The sequence below is a fragment of the Pinus tabuliformis genome, chromosome 3_2 (genome assembly GCF_031772625.1).
Source record: "Pinus tabuliformis cultivar Carrire ecotype Pingquan chromosome 3_2, CPIR1, whole genome shotgun sequence".
Taxonomy (NCBI): Eukaryota; Viridiplantae; Streptophyta; class Pinopsida; order Pinales; family Pinaceae; genus Pinus; species Pinus tabuliformis.
In genome coordinates, this window is record NC_142302.1 from 1051605387 (window position 1) to 1051630277 (window position 24891).

General features: G+C 35.1%; 1 pseudogene across 1 annotated transcript; it reads right to left on the bottom strand.

The window, feature by feature from the left end:
* Window positions 1–2043: 2043 nt before the first annotated feature.
* LOC149184215 (uncharacterized) lies at window positions 2044–3486 on the bottom strand (annotated as a pseudogene). The gene is made up of 2 exons (XR_016257250.1): window positions 2726–3486; window positions 2044–2614 (listed from the first exon to the last, which is right to left on the bottom strand). The product of XR_016257250.1 is annotated as an uncharacterized LOC149184215 (transcript).
* Between the last annotated feature and the right edge of the window lie 21405 nt (window positions 3487–24891).

Genomic DNA, 24891 nt, shown 5'->3' on the forward strand with positions numbered 1-24891 from the left:
GTTTTTGCATATAAATTCTGAGGGTAGCTGTTAGAAGCTCTGGACATAGCTACAGCATTTATAAAGAAAATACTTTAAGAGTGGGTGTCCTGCTAGCCAAGGAAAGCAGCCAGGTATGTTACGATAACCTTGGATGGTTGAGGATGAATGGACCAACCAACCAGGGTAGATATAGTTTGCAATGTAACTTTTTCCATGGAATATTTTACGACATTGTAGATTGTGACAATGTGACGTGATTCCTATGGACTCTACTGGCCTCTTACTTGGCCAACCAAGTAGCATGATTGCAGAGATAACTATGGTGCATACCAAAACACCTTCCAATTTCACAATGGGAAAAAGACATATCAACTTAAGTATACCACCCTTATTTTAAAAAGTTATATAGAAAGATGCTAATCCTACTAAGCAAGTTGCCTCATACACAATTGGACAAGATCAAGAAGTTGTGGACAAGATCAAGAGATCCTAGATACTAAAGTGATAACTAATCCTTATCCTCATAAGGGTTTAACTGCACTCAATACGATTCAATATCCAAATGCATATCTCCACCTATCATCCCTAGTTGGCAAGCGAACTTCTCAGAGAAATGAACATGAACAGTTTTAACCAAACACTCTTTATTGTCAGTCAGCAACTTGGCTTATTTATAAAAAGGGCATCGATTCAGATAAGAGTGATAATCTACTTGCCATACCTTACTTAGATCATGTCTACATCAAAGACTACTTGCAGCATTAACAATTCTCCTTGAAAAACATTCACTTTGTGCAACCATTTGTCTCACTAGGAGGACATCTTGGTTTCATTTTGATTTTAGGTCAGTGACGCTTAGGCTCAAACGTGAATATGTGTTATTAGACACACATATTCTCACCATTCACCATGGTATGGGAGGTCAATGAGGAACATGTCCCAAGTTCCCAACTCTCTCACCTCTATTACACAACACCCTACAATTCTAAAGGTCATACAGAGATGGTGCTAATACAAATAAAACATGCATTCAATCACAAAACTAGATAACATTCAGAGGGCAATAGCCTACTCACACGTTTCATGTTCAGAGCATATATATTACAGAAAAAATGCACTATCTATCGGTTCTATGCTTCCTATTTCGAACTAGGCTGATTCTATACTCAACTCTGCTCTTTGTGACTCCACTAAAAAAGGTTATTTCTAATGCCTACCTATACTCTTGTCTGTTCTTCTGGCTGACTATTAGCTTCCTCTTCAACTCTTTATTTCCTTATCTAATTATTCAGATTCTCAGATGCTCTTAAGCTTATTTGCTTTATCTTCCTTCTTACCATCAATTTCGTTCTTTGCCATCGTGTTTCTTGTTGGTGTCATCTTTGGCATGCTTGGAATGCTTCAACATTAGCTATAGTGTGCTTTCTTTCTCTGCGCAGAAACTGTGGGCTGCATCATTCTGTCTATGTGCATAAACAGCCTGTCGTGCTCATTCTGTCTGCATCCATGTCCTCCATCTCCATCTCTTGACAAGCACTTGCGTTCCTACTTGGAATTTTCACAGATGCTTCTGCATCAAGTCTGCACTGACTTCTTACCTAGGTTGCTTCATGACCCACCAGCAATGAGAGAATAGTTGGAAAGTTTTTCTTTTAGAAATTAAGCAAAACAATGCCCAATCGATGAGCGCTCTAGTTCTTTGATGTAACAACCCCTTATCAATAGATAATAGGCATACTAATTTTAGATCTAGCTAGTAGCTACGACAGTAGACACGTCCGAGTAAATCCAGTTAGAGACATGTTTCAAATGAAGATAAATTTGTGAAGGTTCCATTGAAAAAGTGATTCATAATCTAATGACAATGTCAAGAAACAGAAACAGATTGGGCATACATAGATGAAATAATTATGGCTGTCATAATAGGAAAGGAATTAAATAAATATGTAAGGTTTCAGTGAAAGAGAGAGTCATAATCCAATGACAATGTCCAGAAATAGAAACAGATTGGGCATACACAGATGAAAACATTATGGATCTCATAATAGGAAAGGTATCATATGTATTTGTAAAGATTCCATTGAAAGAGTGAATCATAATCCAATGACAATGTCCACAAATAGAAACAGATGGAACACACATAGATGAAATAATTATAACTCTCACAATAGGAAAGGTATCAAAGCCTTTCTATTGGAGGGGAAACCCTCAAACTTCTTCACATACCATGCTTTGGTTGATAAGCTTCGGCCCAACAGATACAGAGACACTGTAATAGCTGTGCAGAAACCAAAAGCAGTCTGGGAGATGACGGCAAGCCCAACAAAATCAATAATCTCGAAAAGGTAATGCGGACAGACCACAAATTCAAACAACCCTCCCTGTGGGATGCTGTACCCTTTCGCACCATCCTTCCGAAGCCTTGACAGCAAATAGTGATGGTACAGGTTCCCACTCATGCCAACGATAAAGAGGAAAAGGCCCAGTGGCATCAAGTTCATGGATGGCGATGGCAGGCTCTCAGATATTTGCATAACATAATGAGGCAGGTAGCGAAAAAACTATATATGAAGGAGATCAAAATGACGGAATCGATGGCCATTCCTCCAGAATACCGATGAACAAACAGCACCTGCATACATCACACATAGAATAGAGGAAAGGTTTTCATATACAAATTATGAGAAAATGTGAACGAAGAAAGAGGGAAAAGATAGAGAAGGGTTAATTAAATGAAGAGTACCTCAACGACCCTCTTGAAAAAATGAAGGGCTACTGCAACTGTCAAGACAAGGAGCCGAATTCCAGCCTGTGTGTGTAACTGCCAAGTAATCGAATGTTGCAGAAGACCCGACTTGTAAAGTAAAATGCTAGCATTCGGCCAGTCTAATTTACAAAACAAAAAGAAGGAAGCGATTAAGAAGGCTGGTGCATACAGAATAAGCATTCCTGTTTTGCTAGAAACCTGGGCTGATGGAGACCCTTTATTGAATTTTGAGTATTTGAGATGCATAATATCTTTGCATTCTGTGTATCCTAAAGCCACGCCTGTGACAAGCTGGAGTATTTCTAATCCTTGAATGTATGGGGATGGAGGATTCTGAAACAGCAAGTTATGGCCCATTGTCGTTGTCCTGTTCAAAGCCAAATTTTGCCTTCTGCTGTGTGATCAGGAAATCAGGAGACTCAGAAAATGATCAGAGTGAAGTGCATCTTAAAGAACAAATTGCATTATTGGCACCACCGAACGCCTTAATTGTCGTTGTCCTGTTCAAAGCCAAATTTTGCCTTTCTGCTGTGTGATCAGGAAATCAGGAGACTCAGAAAATGACCAGAGTGAAGTGCATCTTAAAGAACAAATTGCATTGTTGTCAGTTGGCACCACCGAACGCCCGTACCCACTAAGACATTTATTTGTTCATAGAGTTGGGTAAGGATGCCACAACCATATTGCGTGTGAGAGCTGCGATTCAACCTGTTCACACCTATAGTGAGATCTGCGATTCATCATTTTCACACACTTAAGGTTATTTTAAGTCTTATTCATCCGTTATCTTTATTTCTTTTTATTTAGATATTTATCTTTGGAATTTGAACATAGTTATATTTTGACTTTTGAAATATATATAAGGGTTTCGTAAATTTCAGTAGAGTTTTGGATTTCTATTGAGATACTTTTAAATTTTTTTAAGTCATCAAAAATTGTTCATGATATTTAAATTTTTAACTTGATTGAAACTAAATTCCACACCAATTAATTTGCCTATACCTTTATATTATTTCAAGATTTTTCATAATAATAAATCTATTTATATGTTAAAAACATATTTTAAAATTAAAAAATCATAAATTCGCTCGAAAATATATCAATATAAATATTCCGCCTCAATTTAAAAACAATTAAAATGAAATTTGGATATAAATGGTTGAAATCATATTCTGATATCTATGTTGTTTCAGGATTTTTTATAATAATATTTTATCTATACATTAAAAACACATTTTAAAATAAAAAATCATATTACTGAAAAAAAAAATATTCGAAAGAATATAAACTAATTAAAATAAAAAAATAAGCACCACCATTACATAAAATAATTGCAGTACGCCTTTCAAAACAAACTTATCCTTAAATATAACTGGGGAAAATTAAAAAATAGAATATTGAAACCATGTTTCGGGTCTAATCCGTTATCTTGAAAACAACAGCAATCTACCAAAACTTTTGTCGGACTTGTTCTCACCTGCCTCCGGAATTTGTCGGGTAATGGGTCACACTGACAAAAACGTGTGTCTATTGATATCGCTAGGTTTATTGGTTTGAAATTTATTGATTTGAAATGTGTGGATCAAAATTTTTTTAATATAATTTTTATGAAAAAATTTTACTTAATTTATTATAGATTACAGAAATTTGAATAGAGAAAAAAAATATATATATTGATATCTTCGAATTCTAATCAAAAATAAATTAGGAAAAAATAATCTAACAAAACTAATTTTTATTATAAAATAATGAAAAATTTTGTATTATGAAAAAAAAATCTAAATTGTAATTATCAAATTTTGAGATTTTAAATATCCACAATTACGTTGATTCCCTTTCTCACTGTCAAAAATTTCAAATACGCTGAGATCTTTTACCAAAATTATGGCACGTAGACAACGCCGACATATTAGTTTGATAAAAACACGAGCATTCGTGTCCCCGCATTCCAATAAATCAATTAAGGGTATCTCCTAAATCGATTAAAAAACAGCAGGAATTTGGGTAGCCTGATTCTGGCCAACAAGTAAATTACGTCGCTTCGTTATTCTTCATGGTTGTAAATTACGTTGCTTCGTTATTCTTCATGGTTGTGCACAGGGAATGAGAAACAAACATTTGGGTTTGGCAACATGCAAGATAGAGAAAGCAATGAAAGGTAAAATAGAGCAACAAACATAATTATAAAAATGATTAAAGACTATGGGAAAAATGAATGTACTCTTAACTTTGCAAGGGATTTCTTGAAAGACAAGTTTTTATGGCAAGGACAAATAAGTCAAGCATGGAGGGTGGGTAAGTTTAACGGTGCGAGAGTCAGGGCCATAATAAATATCATGTCTAGCTTGCGTGATAAATATATCATTCTAAGTAAGAAGCATCTTTTAAGGGGTTCTCGCTTTTTTCTAGAAGAAGATTTCACTGTAAGACTACAATAGGAAATGAGGGAGGAAATGTTAGAGGTTAAGGCAACAAGAGAGTATGGATTTATAAAGGTAAAGTTGTGATAGCGTGATTTGGACCTCCTTCCAAAATAGAGCAGCAAGATGATAATAAAAAAGATGCAACAAACTCTTCAACAGGAAATTAAGAAGCAAGGTCAGTATGGGAAAGCAGGGACAAAAACTCAACTATGAGTCTTGCATGTCAAAACAAATAGCAATCAAGCCATACTCATGTTTCCTTAAGATTAGTTTGTTGGAACTACAGAGGTCACCCATGGAGATGAAGACCTAGGTTACGGCCTATTGCGGAAAATAGAGGCGTAATTTGCCTCATAGAAACACGAGCATAAAGGGTGCAAGACACCTTTGTTTGAAGGATACTGGAAGATGGTAGTGTGGAACAAGGCAACATGGAATGGCAAAGGACACAGAGGTATCATGGAATTAGTGAAGGAAAAGAAGGCCGTTTCATTTAGTTAGAAAAAGAAGACTCAAATAAACAATTCATTTGGTTTGAGATATCAGAAAATGGAAATCGCATCAGAATTGCTGCATGTTATTTTGCATTGCAAGTTTCAAAAATCTACAAAAGTAGAGGGCTTGACCACAAAGATTTCTTTGCAGCCTTAAAAGCAGATATTGCAACATATTTTGAACTAGGTGAAGTCCTTATGGTGAGTAATTTCAATGCTAGGACTGCAAGCGCGCAAGCTAGCATTTTTTGTAGTAAAGAAGACTACGACCCTATCTTACTTACAGACGAGAGTAATCATCAGTGGAAAAGAATTTCAAAAGACAAAGGTTGCAATCTCTTTGGTGAACAATTGCTTACTCTATGTGGGGTTTTCGATTTAGTAATTTGTAATGGTTTGACTAGATGGGCAAAGTCTAGTAATTTCACCTGCAATACTTACAATGGAGCAAGTGTAGTAGATTATGTAATTTGCTCGCATGGTTTGTGTGAGAAAAAGGAGGAAGTTTTGATTGAAGATTAGCTTTGGGACTTAAAATCAAATCACAAGCCAATTTATTTAAGTTTCTCTTGGACTTGAAAGAATCAATTAGGGTCAAAAACTCCATGTGTTCAACAAAATCTCTTAAAGGGCGGAATTATTTGACTCTAGAAAATTGTAATACCTTCAAAATAATGCTAGACAGGTTCTTTGAGAAGGAGAAGATCCCAATTCATGGCCTTCATAGTCATGAATTAACACATTTAAATCAAAGTGCATTTGCAGAGTGCAAAAGAGCAAAAATTAAAAAGTCTAAAACAAATTGTTTTCTGATTAATGCTTGGTTTGATGAGGAATGTAAAAAGGCAAGGAGAATGTGGAAAGATTCAAACAAGTATAACATAAAGCTCAAAGCTTACAAGCAGATATTAAGAAAGAAAAAGGTTGATTTCATGAATTCAAAGAGGGAAGAACTATTCTTCCTTCGGAAAAATAACCCCAAATTATTTTGGAAGGAGCTCCAACCAAGAAAGATGCAAATTGAAAATAATATTACAGCGTCTAAATGGTTTGACTATGCAAGACAACTTTATGAGCATGATCTCAAGGTTGACCCTCCTCCCTTAGTCAACACTGATATTGAACTCTTCACGGTGCAAGAGGTAGAAATGGGTATCAATAAGTTGGGTGTTGGAAAACCAAATGACTTAGGTGAACTCCAAGCAACGTATCTAAAGTGGGGCTCAAAAATTCTTGCACCTCACATTACAAATTTGTTTAACAACATCATACAAGGGGTTCCCCACAGAGTGGACAACTAGTCTGGCAATACCTCTTTTCAAGAGTGGTGACGTCAATAGTTCCTCTAATTATAGGACCATAATGATAAACCCTTGTTTGCAAAGTTATTTGGAAGCATGCTAGACAATAAAATCAGCAAGTGGGCAAAAGAAAGAGATAAATGTGCTAAAGGGCAAACAGGGTTTAGACCTAAACATTCCACAATTGATCAATGTATAACTTTAAAGCACATCATTGAAAAAGTTTGTGAAAAAAAAAAAAAAAAAAAAACTTGTGTTGCTTTGTTGATTTCAAAAAAGCTTTTGACACGGTTCCTAGGGATAAACTTTGGCACAGAATGAAGGAACTTGGGGTTCCTAGGCATTTAAGAGAAGTTGTGTATAAACTGTATGAAGAGATGAAAGTCAAAATTAAAACTGCAGAATGCATTTCTGAAAGTTTTAGAACCGATATCGGGGTCAATCAAGGTTGTCCATTGTCTCATACCCTTTTTGGTTTATATATCAACAAGCTTGAAGAGTGGCTAAATTCGCAAGCGAGTGATGGTACCCATTTGGACTAGTTTGTTATAAGCCTTCTTTTGTATGTGATGACCTTATTTTGATTGTTAAATCTACTCTTGGTTCGCAAGAGCACTTACTATCACTTGAGCATTTTTGTATAAGGGTGGGGATGCAAGTCAATATTAGCAAAACGAACGTATTGGTTTTCTCTTAAAAAAAGAACACATAAATAGCTTAAGTTCTACTTTGAAGGCAACATTCTAGAAGAAGTTCCAGATTCCAAATACCTCGGAATTAACTTCAAAAGAAATCTAAGTTGGAATGGTTGTAGAAAGAAAATAACTTTGCGGGGTTAGAAAGCATTTTATGCTTTTCAAAATAAGTGTAGAGAGGCAGAGTTATGGGACTGGAAAACCACTCAAACTCTTTTTGGGTTTTCAGTGATTCTAGTGGTTTTCTATGGTGGTGAACTGTGAGCCAATAGTACATTTGACATGCAGTGGAAACAAATTGAGAAAATTCATAAGCGTTTGATGACAAACAAATTCAAAATTAAAAGTGTAGTTCCTTAAGCTATCTTGTTAAGTGAAACAGGGACTGCTCCTATTGAGGCAATTGCCATGGTGCAATTCATAAGGTATTTAAAAAAAGTTGAGCAAATGGAAGAGGACAGATGTCCTAAGATTGTCTTTAATGACATATTATGCAAAAGAAACAAGACTTGGATGCTGCAAAATAACAAATGGTTTAATAAATGAGGTATTTGCTTGAACATGTGTCCCATAAACAGTGAAAGGATAAAAACTTTTGTTATGGACAAGTTCGATAAGCATACTTGGGATAAGGAACTTGGGAGAAAGGAAAAAAATACTATATTGAAGAGTTTAATCCCACTCATAATCATCAACAAAAAGTGTACATAGAGACCAATATTTCATGGATATCGCTTCTCCAGCAATACTTAAGGAGAACAATTCTACTAGCTTCTCATATATTTCTTTTGATGTCTCTAACTTCACTACATATGGAATGAGGGGATCTTTGATGGATTCTATAAGAAGCCTTTGAACCCCTATTACCCCTTTCATATATTTTGCTAGAGCTTGAGCTTCTTTTTTTGAAGGCTCAGTGATTGAACCCTTAACATGTTCAACAAATTAATTTTCTACAAGGATCAAATCTATCATCTTCTTCCATGCAGGAAAGTTTGATGACCCAACCAATTTGTGGTTTTCCTTGCAAAATGAAGTCATTTTGATAGCAGATTCAAACATAAAAATAGAGATACTTACTTGGTGAAAATGCTTCATCATAGTAATATCTTCAACTTAATGACTTTTTTAATGATGTAGATGATAGAAGATGTCTTCTTGATGAAGATGTTTTCCTTCAAAAGTGATCATTGACTCAAAGAAAGGGAGATCACCTTGATTCCTTGATGATGATGATGACAACACCTCTTTTTGTTTATCTTGGATGTAGAGGCTTCAAGATGCTTCAATGTGTAGTCCTTCTTTGAGTGGAGGTAGGGTCCTTGAGATCTTCTTTGTGTGAGCTTTTCTCAATTATGTTTTAAGTGTAGAACCTTTCTTCAGATGAGCTAGGGTTTTTGAGGTCTTTTCCTTATTGTTGCTTCTAAATGGTGTGATCCTTGCGTAGTCCTCTTTGATGATTCGATGTCCTCTTTGATGTTTTGACCTATCTTGATATTCCTTTTGATGGTCTTTCTTCAAGTTGTCTTTCCAGTAAAGTTATCGTTCAAACGAGGACTGTTACCTCAAAACGAGAACTCCAGTCAAAAAAACATGAAAAACGACTCGAAAATGAAAAGTGTTGATTTTGCATCAATGCTTTTTTTTAAGGTAAATTTTCAATATTTTTAAAAAATGACGGTAAATGCCAATAAAAACCAATTTTTTTTAATCCAATAAATAACTTAAAAATGAAAAGAGTTTATGTTGGAATGACGTCTTTTTTTCGGGGTAAATTTTCAATATTTTTAAGCAATGGCATTAAAGATAAAATATCAAGATTCTGAAAAACCTTAAAATTCCAACAATTTTCAAGCATGTCATTAAATAAAATATCATGTCTCTAAAAAACTTTAAAATTTCAACAATTTTCAACCATGACATTAAAGATAAAATACTTGTAATTGTTTTCAACCATAGAATTAAAATCAAATATCACGCCTGCAAAAAAACTTTAAGTTTTCAATATATTTCAACTATGGCATTATGGAAAAATTATCTGACTAAAAAAAACTTTAAAAGTGAACACTTAAATGAAAGTCATTATACCAAAAATAGTTTATTTTTTACATGCTAAAAGTAGAGCGATTTTAAAATCTTAGCCTAAAACAATTTGACACGTTGCAACAAAAATTTAAAAATCAACCATCAAATTGACATGCAATGTAAACAATCTCGACATATTACAATGAAATCTTAAAAATCAACTATGAAATTGACCACTGTTTTAAAATTCGGCCGAATCGAATCCGAAACGGCCGAGTTGATCCGAGTCATTGAAGAATTTTATGACCCGGTAGAAAAACCAGTTCGGGAGGCCGAGTCATGACTGACTCGGCCGAGTTATTGCATGACTCGGCCGAGTCATGACTGACTTGGCCGAGTTATTGCATGACTCGGCCGAGTCAGTCATGACTCGGTCAACCCGGCCGTTTCCACATCTACTCGGCTGAGTCATTAAATCCGGCTAGTCACCCAAAAAAACAATGATTTTTCTAATTTTTTTCTACTTTTTAACATTTAGTTGATTGTTGGAGACTCCAAAGTGTTTTCTAAATTGGTTAAGTGCTATTTGGGGTCCATTCCCCTCTCCTAGTATTGATATGTTATTCAAATTTCATGGTAATGTTAAATTCTTAAAGTAAAAGTGACATTCTCCTTAATCTTCATTTTTATCCTTTTACTTAAATTTTTAACATTACCATGAAATGACTCAAGATGTTTGAGAGTGGTTCCGGCCTCATTGGATTTCATATGGAGAAAGTAGAATTTTAGATTTCATTCAAAATCTAGCAGACTTATCAGTTTTTCAGGATTTCAGGATTAGAGGATTGCAATGTTTCCATTGAATTTTGTCATGTATTAGGGTATGGAACTCATATTTAATCAAGAGCACCAATCCCTCTATGTACCTTAATGTTAGTGACATTGGTTGTTGAACTCCTTTGGGATTCGCTTCCAAACTAGGAGCTTCTGAAAATGTCGCTCCCGCTCCCGTTTTCGCTCTCGCTCCCAAGTAACACTGAGCCAAATGATGTTGGCAACTCTAGTAGTAGCCAGTAGTACTGGTCACAGACTTTTGTTGTAAAGGCCATTCATAGCCTCCTTGGTTATGTGTTTTTGTTTTGATCTCTATATCATCATCGTGTATGTATTGGACAGTGCACTGGGTGCCATTTTGATGTAATGGATATTCATGAGCCTACTTTGATCATATGTTGTCTTCTATCTATATTCTAATGTTGTGTGTTTGGAAACATGAATGAAAATCTTTAAAATTGTGTTTTTATAAAAAAATAAAAAATAAATATTTAATGTATTTTTACAACGGCCGAGTCATTGAAATCAAGCCGGCCGAGTCGGAGTCGGAGTCGGAGTTTTAAAACATTGAAATTGACACACTGTAGGGGCAAATTTGATCCATTATAACGAAAAATTTTAAATCAACTATCAAATTGACACACAATGGGATCAAGTTGCTAGTCGAAGATCGACACAAACCCGACCAAAAAAAATAATAATAATAAATAAAAATTAAAAACACAACAAAATTAAAATTAAAATATTGAAAAAATTTAAAATAATAATAACCAATAAATAAAAAATGTATGTTAAAAAATAAAATTAAAAGGGTGAGGATAAAAAATGACAAAAAAAATCAAACATAAAAAAAATATATACAAATTATCTTCCGGAAAAATCATAAAATAGTTGTTAAGTAGACGAGTTTTGAACCACTTGTTATAGTTCATCATCAAGACTAAGATAAAAAACAACAAAAAAATATATATATATATATATATATATATATTAAAGACAAACAAACATAAAACAAACATAAAAATTGTTTAAAGAAAAACAAAATTAATTCAAAAAGATTAAAAATAAATAAAAAATAAAACCCCAAAAAATGAAAAACAAAAATATGAAGAAAAAAAAAACAACAACATAATTTAAAAAAAATAAATAGAAAAATTAACATTAAAAATAAATAATACAACTAAATTTTTAAAAAACAACATTAAAGATAAAATAAAAAATAATTAAAAACATTAAAATAAAAAATAAAAAAAAACTTCCCTAAAAAAATAAACAAAAACAATAAGATGAAAGGAAAAAATTTAAAAACTAAAAATAAAAAATATTTTTAAAAAACACATTAAAAACTATATAAGAAAAACATTAAAATTTTAAAAATAATAATAATAATTTAAATAGTATTAAAAAATTAAAAACTAAAAACTATACATATAAAAAAATTAATTAAAATAAAAAAAAATTCTAGCAGTCGGGTCCCACCTAGCCGAGTGTCGATCGGGTCTTGCCTGGCCAAGTGTCGATCGGGTTCCACCTGGCCGAGTGTCTATTCCGGGAATCAACCCTCAGCCAAGCGAGGGCCTGACGGTCATCATAGGGCTGATGGAGGCCCTGGCCAAGACCCCTTCGTTGGCCCTGTGTCAGTGCTTAGGCCCCTGCCTGGTCGGGGTTGATTCCGGGAATCGGCCTCAGCGAGGCGAGGGCCTAAGGGCTGCCACAGGGTTGGCGTAGGGGCTTGGCCCTGCCACTGCCCTCAAGCCCCATGGCTGAGGTCAAATCAACCCCGGCCATGCGGGGACCTAAGGCGGTTGCAGGGCCGATGGGGCGGTCTAGCCAAGTGTCGATCGGGTCCTGCCTGGCCGAGTGTCGATCGGGTCCCCCCTGGCCTAGTGTCTATTCCGGGAATCAACCCTCAGCCAAGCGAGGGCCTGACAGTCGTCATAGGGCTGATGGAGGCCCTGGCCAAGACCCCTCTGTTGGCCCTGTGTCAGTGCTTAGGCCCCTGCATGGTCGGGGTTGATTCCAGGAATCAACCTCAGTGAGGCGAGGGCCTAAGGGCTGCCACAGGGTTGGCGTAGGGGCTTGGCCCTGCCATTGCCCTCAAGCCCCATGGCCGGGGTCAAATCGACCCCGGCCATGCGGGGACCTCAGGGCGGCTGCAGGGCCGATGGAGGGGTCTAGCCAAGACCCCTCTGTAAATATGTTACCAATTCATTAAAATTTTCCTCTTTTACTTATAAAATAAGAAAATAGAGTAAAATTACAAATACAATTAGATCAATCAATGGAAAAGAAGAGAACAATCACTACAAGAACAACAAGATTGACCAACCAAATAAATAGTAAAATATTACAATCAATAGAGATTACACACTGTCTTCACGCTGCTTTTGGAGGTACCTGCGACATATGTAATTAGCTATGACAAAAACTATGTCACTAATGCAATGAGGAAAAACAAGAAATATAAAAAACAAGGAGAGTATAGAGTTTAAACATGACAATATATATCAATGGTAAGGAAAAAGGGAGGAAAACTTTAATGTGAAAAAACTAAATGAAACATAGCAATTAGACTAACAAAAATATTGAGAATTGGGTTGAAGGAAAAGAAATAAGAATAATGAGAAAGAAGGCAAGATACACTAAGCAAGAGGCAACCCAAACAAAACCAAGGAAATGTTCCCTTGTGATTAGGGACAAAGCAAAAAGGCCTAATGATTATATTTTGATGTCCCATTGGGATTTATTCGTGGAAAAAAAATGATTATATTTTGATGTCCCCTTGGGATTTATTCGTGGAAAAAAAAGTTTACTTTGCCTCTGCTTGGGATTCATTCTTACAAAAAAAAAAAATCACCTTCGTCTCTATTACTATTGCTTTGATGTAACAACAAAAACATGAAATGATAAAAGGGGGCAAAAAAAAATTATACTTGGGCTCTATTATTATTGCTTTGAAGCAACAACAAAAATATAAATTTTGGATTGCAGGTTTTTGTGGAGAGGTTTTTGAGAGATTGTATTCGGATAATCCACAGTATTCATCATTTTCTTTTTGTCGACGTTTCGAGCCTAGAGCAAGACTCATCATCAGAACTTTGATATACAGAGAAGAGAAAAAGATCTGGGATAAATAAGGATAAGGCTGACCGTTAGAGTTTTTTAGGCCGACCTAGAGATTATATTAATAAACTAATATTTTATTTATTATTTTTAATAATTGAATTAACCCTAAAAACCTAGCCTAAAATTTTACGGAGAGCAAAGGATTTAATTAGTTTTTAAAGATTCTTTTTAATTTTAAAATAGCTATTGATTTTACCCTGCCTAAAATATTTCAAAGGTCATCGTACTCAGATTTATGCAATGTTAGTTTTTATTTAGATTTTAAATTGTTTAATTAATCAATTATATTTCTAATTAAAATCTTTATTGTTAAGAATTAGGTTAAGAATAAAACCATAAAATAAACCTAATTCTTTAACAATAACGATTTTAATATTTCAAAGTTCATGGTACTCCGCTTTTTATGCAAGGTTAGTTTTATTTTAGATTTAAATTGTTAAATTGATTAATTATATTTCTCTTTAAATTTTTTTATTGATAAGAATTAGGTTTATTTGTAATGTCCCAACTATTTTATTTATGAGCTCAATTTTTTATTTTATATATAGTCAGATTCATGTATTGTTAATTTTAACTTAGATTTATATGCTTTGTTAATTAATTAGATTTCTTTTAAAGCTTTATTGTTGAGAATTAGATTTATTTTTAAGCAGGCAGTTCCAGTTTTTACTAATGTCCCATCCTTCATCCCTATTAAGGTTACCAGGATGTTTTATGATTTCAATAGCTTCACGAATTTTACGCTTGAAATGGTGTTCTTCTCTAGCAACGATTCTGGTTTCTTCAAGGCATATGAGATGGTTTGTTTCACCTACATGCTCAGCAAGAGCTGAAGAGCGAGTTCTTTCTTTACGGATATCAGCGCTATGCTCTTTGAGTCTTATCCTTACAGACCTGCCAGTTTCCCCTATATATTGTTTTCCACAAGAGCAGTTTATGATATAAACTCCTTTCCGCTGAAGTTGATCCTGGCTGTCCTTAACAGATTTCATTCCTTGCTTGATAGTTGACAAGGGTTTGAATGAAGTTTTGATGTCTTTTTTCCTGAGAATTTTGGCAATTTTGTCAGTGACACCTTGAATGTATGGAAGGTATGCATTAGAAGTTGAGGGGTCTTTTGTCTTGTTTATATTGTTTCCAGATTTTGCCTTTTTAATGGCTTTGAGGATGCTTTTACTATTGTATCCTAAGCTGGCAAAAGTTCTTTTCAGGTATGCAATTTCTTCATCAGCGTGGTTGTCATCTGAGATTCTACAAGCTCTAGTGAAGAGTGTCTGCAGTACCCCGGTCTTTTGCGCCGGGTGGTGATGTGAATCAGCATGGAGGTAGTTGTCGGTGTGAGCTTTCAGGATCTAAGGTTGTTTCTAATGAGGAGAATGTCAAGGAAAGGGATGCATTTATTTTCTTCGATTTCCATTGTAAACTTTATGTCTTTAGATATGCTGTTGAGATGGTTCAAAATGTTTTTAAGTTCTATATCCCCATGAGGCCAATTTACACTAGTGTCGTCTACAAACCTGACCCAAAACTTAGGTTTTAATGGGTAAGAATCAAGAGCCTTGGTTTCAAATTTTTCCATGAAGAGATTGGCCACAATGGGTGAAAGAGGCGATCCCATAGCCACACCCGAAGTTTGTTCAAAGATTTCCCCTTGGAAAGAGAAGAACGTTGAGCGGAGACAAATTTCAGCTAATTTTGCAGTTTGGGGGTCAGCCACTTCCTTAACCACTTGAATTGCTTCATCTAGGGGGATTTTGGTGAATAGCTGGACTACGTCAAAACTAACCAGTTTATCTTCAGGATCTAAGGTTGTATTTTTAATGAAATTGACAAATTGATTGGAGTCTTTTATGTAAGAGCTGGTTTTGCCAACTAGCGGAGCTAAAATACTAGCGACATATTTTGCTAATTCATAAGTAGGAGAACCTATAGTGTTGACTATAGGTCTTAGGGGAACTTCTTTCTTGTGTACTTTAGGGGCTCCATAAATCTGGGGCGTGATTTCACTATCAGGGGTGAGGCGTTTTTTTAATTTATCGTCTAGATCGGTTTCTTTAATGGCTTTCTTTACAAGTCTAGTGATTTTGGAGATGGGGTTTTCTTCCAGTTTTTTGTAGCTACCACTATTATATAAGTGGTCCTTCATCTTGCTTACATAATCCTCATAATTCATAATGACAGTGGCTCCACCTTTGTCTGCTTTCATAATGACAATGTCACTATTCTTCCTGAGATTCCTTATGGCCTTGAGCTGTTCAGGGTTTAGGTTTCTTTTAGGAGGTTTTGCTTTCCTTAGGATGACAGCGCATTCTTGTCTGACCAGCTCTTTGTCTTCATTGCTGAGACTCTTGATACCATCTTCCAAACTGCATATAATTTCTTCATTAGGAATTCTGCTGGGAGCTAAGGCGAAATTTAGACCCTTATTTAGGACCTCAGCTTCTTCCTTCTTTAGCTCATAAGAAGAGATATTCACCACTTTTTTGTTTATTGACTTAGTTTCTATATTTTCAACTATGCTATTAGCATTAATTTTAAGGTTCTTTGTACCATTATTAGTCTTGCTTTGTATGGTCTTCCTAGATCTACAATAATTATCCTTATTCTTATTATTCATTATAATGTCTTTTTTAGTTTTATTTATTGAGCTATGGCGTACTAAACTATACCTATTCTCAGCGCTATTAACATCTACAATTCCACCTGAAATGTCATGGGTTTCGCACCTGTTATCCGCTGCGCTCATTGAGCTGGCTGCCATGGCAGTTTCGATTTTAGTTCTAGCGCTGCCCTTAACAACTGCGCAGTGCACCGAGCTTGCTGCTTCATCATCTGCTGCTCCCATTCTGGCTGTGTCAATGCTATTAGTTCCAGCACTGCTCCTACCCACCAATAATTCTTCCTGAGGACTGCGTAGTGCATTAAAGTTCTCTTCTGCGTTTTTCTTAGAAAAGGCTGTAGCTTTGCTTGAATCAGCTATCGCACACGCGAAAACATTTTTAGTACCAGCGCTGTTCCTACCACCGTATGATCTCTCATGATGGCTGCGCAGAGTTTTAGAGTTAATTCCTGCGTTTGTCTCAGACATGTTTGCTGCTTCATCATTGGGTGTGCTCTCATCAACATCTGCTAAAACACTTTGATCTTCTGCGTATATTCTGCGATTTCTTCTCAAAGGATTATTGCTGTAGCTGCTGCGTAATTTGGAATTGCTTGACCCTGATATATGCTCATGCTGTAAGACGTTATCTTCATAGTACGTATGCTGCTTCAGCTTCTGGAGTTTGTTCAAATGTCTCAACTCTACGGTTTGTCTTTCTTTGCTGGCTTTTAGTGCTGCGGAGGCGTCTACGATTCTCCAGAGGTTTTCTTCGATAGTAGCCGCAAGTTTCAAGTGGGCTCTGAAAGCTGCTGAGGATAATTTACCCAAAGAGATTCTGGTTCTGCGAATTTCTAGGCGAATTAGGGATTCACTGAGACGGTCAAATATTTGATGGTTTTTGCGGTTGTGTAACCTGTGTTTTATGCAGGCAAAGGGTGGGGTGAGATTAGAATCCCGACAGTTTTTGAGGAAATGCTGATCCGATTCTTTTCTCTGTATTTTGACCCTTGTTTTTTCGAGATTTCATATCTCTTTCCAAGTATCCCCTCCGTACAGGGTAACGATTTTGGATTGCAGGTTTTTGTGGAGAGGTTTTTGAGAGATTGTATTCGGATAATCCACAGTATTCATCATTTTCTTTTTGTCGACGTTTCGAGCCTAGAGCAAGACTCATCATCAGGACTTTGATATACAGAGAAGAGAAAAAGATCTGGGATAAATAAGGATAAGGCTGACCGTTAGGGTTTTTTAGGCCGACCTAGAGATTATATTAATAAACTAATATTTTATTTATTATTTTTAATAATCGAATTAACCCTAAAAACCTAGCCTAAAATTTTACGGAGAGCAAAGGATTTAATTAGTTTTTAAAGATTCTTTTTAATTTTAAAATAGCTATTGATTTTACCCTGCCTAAAATATTTCAAAGGTCATCGTACTCAGATTTATGCAATGTTAGTTTTTATTTAGATTTTAAATTGTTTAATTAATCAATTATATTTCTAATTAAAATCTTTATTGTTAAGAATTAGGTTAAGAATAAAACCATAAAATAAACCTAATTCTTTAACAATAACGATTTTAATATTTCAAAGTTCATGGTACTCCGCTTTTTATGCAAGGTTAGTTTTATTTAGATTTAAATTGTTAAATTGATTAATTATATTTCTCTTTAAATTTTTTATTGATAAGAATTAGGTTTATTTGTAATGTCCCAACTATTTTATTTATGAGCTCAATTTTTTATTTTATATATACTCAGATTCATGTATTGTTAATTTTAACTTAGATTTATATGCTTTATTAATTAATTAGATTTCTTTTAAAGCTTTATTGTTGAGAATTAGATTTATTTTTAAGCAGGCAGTTCCAGTTTTTACTAATGTCCCATCCTCCATCCCTATTAAGGTTACCAGGATGTTTTATGATTTCAATAGCTTCACGAATTTTACGCTTGAAATGGTGTTCTTCTCTGGCAACGATTCTGGTTTCTTCAAGGCATATGTGATGGTTTGTTTCACCTACATGCTCAGCAAGAGCTGAAGAGCGAGTTCTTTCTTTACGGATATCAGCGCTATGCTCTTTGAGTCTTATCCTTACAGACCTGCCAGTTTCCCCTATATATTGTTTTCCACAAGAGCAGTTTATGATATAAACTCCTTTCTGCTGAAGTTGATCCTGGCTGTCCTTAACAGATTTCATTCCTTGCTTGATAGTTGACAAGGGTTTGAATGAAGTTTTGATGTCTTTTTTCCTGAGAATTTTGGCAATTTTGTCAGTGACACCTTGAATGTATGGAAGGTATGCATTAGAAGTTGAGGGGTCTTTTGTCTTGTTTATATTGTTTCCAGATTTTGCCTTTTTAATGGCTTTGAGGATGCTTTTACTATTGTATCCTAAGCTGGCAAAAGTTCTTTTCAGGTATGCAATTTCTTCATCAGCGTGGTTGTCATCTGAGATTCTACAAGCTCTAGTGAAGAGTGTCTGTAGTACCCCGGTCTTTTGCGCCGGGTGGTGATGTGAATCAGCATGGAGGTAGTTGTCGGTGTGAGCTTTCTTTCTGAAAACTTTATGACCTATGGAGCCATCATTGTTTCTAATGAGGAGAATGTCAAGGAAAGGGATGCATTTATTTTCTTCGATTTCCATTGTAAACTTTATGTCTTTAGATATGTTGTTGAGATGGTTCAAAAAGTTTTTAAGTTCTATATCCCCATGAGGCCAATTTACACTAGTGTCGTCTACAAACCTGACCCAAAACTTAGGTTTTAATGGGTAAGAATCAAGAGCCTTGGTTTCAAATTTTTCCATGAAGAGATTGGCCACAATGGGTGAAAGAGGCGATCCCATAGCCACACCCAAAGTTTGTTCAAAGATTTCCCCTTGGAAAGAGAAGAACTTTGAGCTGAGCATGTATGTGATGACCTTATTTTGATTGTTAAATCTACTCTTGGTTCGCAAGAGCACTTACTATCACTTGAGCATTTTTGTATAAGGGTGGGGATGCAAGTCAATATTAGCAAAACGAAAGTATTGGTTTTCTCTTAAAAAAAGAACACATAAATAGCTTAAGTTCTAATTTGAAGGCAACATTCTAGAAGAAGTTCCAGATTCCAAATACCTCGGAATTAACTTCAAAAGAAATCTAAGTTGGAATGGTTGTAGAAAGAAAATAACTTTGGTGGGTTGGAAAGCATTTTATGCTTTTCAAAATAAGTGTAGAGAGGCAGAGTTATGGCACTGGAAAACCACTCAAACTCTTTTTGGGTTTTCAGTGATTCTAGTGGTTTTCTATGGTGGTGAACTGTGAGCCAATAGTACATTTGACATGCAGTGGAAACAAATTGAGAAAATTCATAAGCGTTTGATGACAAACAAATTCAAAATTAAAAGTGTAGTTCCTTAAGCTATCTTGTTAAGTGAAACAGGGACTGCTCCTATTGAGGCAATTGCCATGGTGCAATTCATAAGGTATTTAAAAAAAGTTGAGCAAATGGAAGAGGACAGATGGCCTAAGATTGTCTTTAATGACATATTATGCAAAAGAAACAAGACTTGGATGCTGCAAAATAACAAATGGTTTAATAAATGAGGTATTTGCTTGAACATGTGTCCCATAAACAATGAAAGGATAAAAACTTTTGTTATGGACAAGTTCGATAAGCATACTTGGGATAAGGAACTTGGGAGAAAGGAAAAAAATACTATATTGAAGAGTTTAATCCCACTCATAATCATCAACAAAAAGTGTACATAGAGACCAATATTTCATGGATATCGCTTCTCCAGCAATACTTAAGGAGAACAATTCTACTAGCTTCTCATATATTTCTTTTGATGTCTCTAACTTCACTACATATGGAATGAGGGGATCTTTGATGGATTCTATAAGAAGCCTTTGAACCCCTATTACCCCTTTCATATATTTTGCTAGAGCTTGAGCTTCTTTTTTTGAAGGCTCAGTGATTGAACCCTTAACATGTTCAACAAATTAATTTTCTACAAGGATCAAATCTATCATCTTCTTCCATGCAGGAAAGTTTGATGACCCAACCAATTTGTGGTTTTCCTTGCAAAATGAAGTCATTTTGATAGCAGATTCAAACATAAAAATAGAGATACTTACTTGGTGAAAATGCTTCATCATAGTAATATCTTCAACTTAATGACTTTTTTAATGATGTAGATGATAGAAGATGTCTTCTTGATGAAGATGTTTTCCTTCAAAAGTGATCATTGACTCAAAGAAAGGGAGATCACCTTGATTCCTTGATGATGATGATGACAACACCTCTTTTTGTTTATCTTGGATGTAGAGGCTTCAAGATGCTTCAATGTGTAGTCCTTCTTTGAGTGGAGGTAGGGTCCTTGAGATCTTCTTTGTGTGAGCTTTTCTCAATTATGTTTTAAGTGTAGAACCTTTCTTCAGATGAGCTAGGGTTTTTGAGGTCTTTTCCTTATTGTTGCTTCTAAATGGTGTGATCCTTGCGTAGTCCTCTTTGATGATTCGATGTCCTCTTTGATGTTTTGACCTATCTTGATATTCCTTTTGATGGTCTTTCTTCAAGTTGTCTTTCCAGTAAAGTTATCGTTCAAACGAGGACTGTTACCTCAAAACGAGAACTCCAGTCAAAAAAACATGAAAAACGACTCGAAAATGAAAAGTGTTGATTTTGCATCAATGCTTTTTTTTAAGGTAAATTTTCAATATTTTTAAAAAATGACGGTAAATGCCAATAAAAACCAATTTTTTTTAATCCAATAAATAACTTAAAAATGAAAAGAGTTTATGTTGGAATGACGTCTTTTTTTCGGGGTAAATTTTCAATATTTTTAAGCAATGGCATTAAAGATAAAATATCAAGATTCTGAAAAACCTTAAAATTCCAACAATTTTCAAGCATGTCATTAAATAAAATATCATGTCTCTAAAAAACTTTAAAATTTCAACAATTTTCAACCATGACATTAAAGATAAAATACTTGTAATTGTTTTCAACCATAGAATTAAAATCAAATATCACGCCTGCAAAAAAACTTTAAGTTTTCAATATATTTCAACTATGGCATTATGGAAAAATTATCTGACTAAAAAAAACTTTAAAAGTGAACACTTAAATGAAAGTCATTATACCAAAAATAGTTTATTTTTTACATGCTAAAAGTAGAGCGATTTTAAAATCTTAGCCTAAAACAATTTGACACGTTGCAACAAAAATTTAAAAATCAACCATCAAATTGACATGCAATGTAAACAATCTCGACATATTACAATGAAATCTTAAAAATCAACTATGAAATTGACCACTGTTTTAAAATTCGGCCGAATCGAATCCGAAACGGCCGAGTTGATCCGAGTCATTGAAGAATTTTATGACCCGGTAGAAAAACCAGTTCGGGAGGCCGAGTCATGACTGACTCGGCCGAGTTATTGCATGACTCGGCCGAGTCATGACTGACTTGGCCGAGTTATTGCATGACTCGGCCGAGTCAGTCATGACTCGGTCAACCCGGCCGTTTCCACATCTACTCGGCTGAGTCATTAAATCCGGCTAGTCACCCAAAAAAACAATGATTTTTCTAATTTTTTTCTACTTTTTAACATTTAGTTGATTGTTGGAGACTCCAAAGTGTTTTCTAAATTGGTTAAGTGCTATTTGGGGTCCATTCCCCTCTCCTAGTATTGATATGTTATTCAAATTTCATGGTAATGTTAAATTCTTAAAGTAAAAGTGACATTCTCCTTAATCTTCATTTTTATCCTTTTACTTAAATTTTTAACATTACCATGAAATGACTCAAGATGTTTGAGAGTGGTTCCGGCCTCATTGGATTTCATATGGAGAAAGTAGAATTTTAGATTTCATTCAAAATCTAGCAGACTTATCAGTTTTTCAGGATTTCAGGATTAGAGGATTGCAATGTTTCCATTGAATTTTGTCATGTATTAGGGTATGGAACTCGTATTTAATCAAGAGCACCAATCCCTCTATGTACCTTAATGTTAGTGACATTGGTTGTTGAACTCCTTTGGGATTCGCTTCCAAACTAGGAGCTTCTGAAAATGTCGCTCCCGCTCCCGTTTTCGCTCTCGCTCCCAAGTAACACTGAGCCAAATGATGTTGGCAACTCTAGTAGTAGCCAGTAGTACTGGTCACAGACTTTTGTTGTAAAGGCCATTCATAGCCTCCTTGGTTATGTGTTTTTTGTTTTGATCTCTATATCATCATCGTGTATGTATTGGACAGTGCACTGGGTGCCATTTTGATGTAATGGATATTCATGAGCCTACTTTGATCATATGTTGTCTTCTATCTATATTCTAATGTTGTGTGTTTGGAAACATGAATGAAAATCTTTAAAATTGTGTTTTTATAAAAAAAATAAAAAAAAAATATTTAATGTATTTTTACAACGGCCGAGTCATTGAAATCAAGCCGGCCGAGTCGATACCGAGTCGGAGTCGGAGTCGGAGTCGGAGTCGGAGTTTTAAAACATTGAAATTGACACACTGTAGGGGCAAATTTGATCCATTATAACGAAAAATTTTAAATCAACTATCAAATTGACACACAATGGGATCAAGTTGCTAGTCGAAGATCGACACAAAGCCGACCAAAAAAATTAATAATAATAAATAAAAATTAAAAACACAACAAAATTAAAATTAAAATATTGAAAAAATTTAAAATAATAATAACCAATAAATAAAAAATGTATGTTAAAAAATAAAATTAAAAGGGTGAGGATAAAAAATGACAAAAAAAATCAAACATAAAAAAAATATATACAAATTATCTTCCGGAAAAATCATAAAATAGTTGTTAAGTAGACGAGTTTTGAACCACTTGTTATAGTTCATCATCAAGACTAAGATAAAAAACAACAAAAAAAAATATATATATATATATATATTAAAGACAAACAAACATAAAACAAACATAAAAATTGTTTAAGGAAAAACAAAATTAATTCAAAAAGATTAAAAATAAATAAAAAATAAAACCCCAAAAAATGAAAAACAAAAATATGAAGAAAAAAAAAACAACAACATAATTTAAAAAAAAAAAATAGAAAAATTAACATTAAAAATAAATAATACAACTAAATTTTTAAAAAACAACATTAAAGATAAAATAAAAAATAATTAAAAACATTAAAATAAAAAATAAAAAAAAAACTTCCCTAAAAAAATAAACAAAAACAATAAGATGAAAGGAAAAAATTTAAAAACTAAAAATAAAAAATATTTTTAAAAAACACATTAAAAACTATATAAGAAAAACATTAAAATTTTAAAAATAATAATAATAATTTAAATAGTATTAAAAAATTAAAAACTAAAAACTATACATATAAAAAAATTAATTAAAATAAAAAAAAATTCTAGCAGTCGGGTCCCACCTAGCCGAGTGTCGATCGGGTCTTGCCTGGCCAAGTGTCGATCGGGTTCCACCTGGCCGAGTGTCTATTCCGGGAATCAACCCTCAGCCAAGCGAGGGCCTGACGGTCATCATAGGGCTGATGGAGGCCCTGGCCAAGACCCCTTCGTTGGCCCTGTGTCAGTGCTTAGGCCCCTGCCTGGTCGGGGTTGATTCCGGGAATCGGCCTCAGCGAGGCGAGGGCCTAAGGGCTGCCACAGGGTTGGCGTAGGGGCTTGGCCCTGCCACTGCCCTCAAGCCCCATGGCTGAGGTCAAATCAACCCCGGCCATGCGGGGACCTAAGGCGGTTGCAGGGCCGATGGGGCGGTCTAGCCAAGTGTCGATCGGGTCCTGCCTGGCCGAGTGTCGATCGGGTCCCACCTGGCCTAGTGTCTATTCCGGGAATCAACCCTCAGCCAAGCGAGGGCCTGACAGTCGTCATAGGGCTGATGGAGGCCCTGGCCAAGACCCCTCTGTTGGCCCTGTGTCAGTGCTTAGGCCCCTGCATGGTCGGGGTTGATTCCAGGAATCAACCTCAGTGAGGCGAGGGCCTAAGGGTTGGCATAGGGGCTTGGCCCTGCCACTGCCCTCAAGCCCCCTGGCCGGGGTCAAATCAACCCCGGCCATGCGGGGACCTGAGGGCAGCTGCAGGGCCGATGGGGGGGTCTAGCCAAGACCCCTCTGTAAATATGTTACCAATTCATTAAAATTTTCCTCTTTTACTTATAAAATAAGAAAATAGAGTAAAATTACAAATACAATTAGATCAATCAATGGAAAAGAAGAGAACAATCACTACAAGAACAGCAAGATTGACCAACCAAATAAATAGTAAAATATTACAATCAATAGAGATTACACACTATCTTGACGCTGCTTTTGGAGGTACCTGCAACATATGTAATTAGCTATGACAAAAACTATGTCACTAATGCAATGAGGACAAACAAGAAATATAAAAAACAAGGAGTGTATAGAGTTTAAACATGACAATATATATCAATGGTAAGGAAAAAGGGAGGAAAACTTTAATGTGAAAAAACTAAATGAAACATAGCAATTAGACTAACAAAAATATTGAGAATTGGGTTGAAGGAAAAGAAATAAGAATAATGAGAAAGAAGGCAAGATACACTAAGCAAGAGGCAACCCAAACAAAACCAAGGAAATGTTCCCTTGTGATTACGGACAAAGCAAAAAGGCCTAATGATTATATTTTG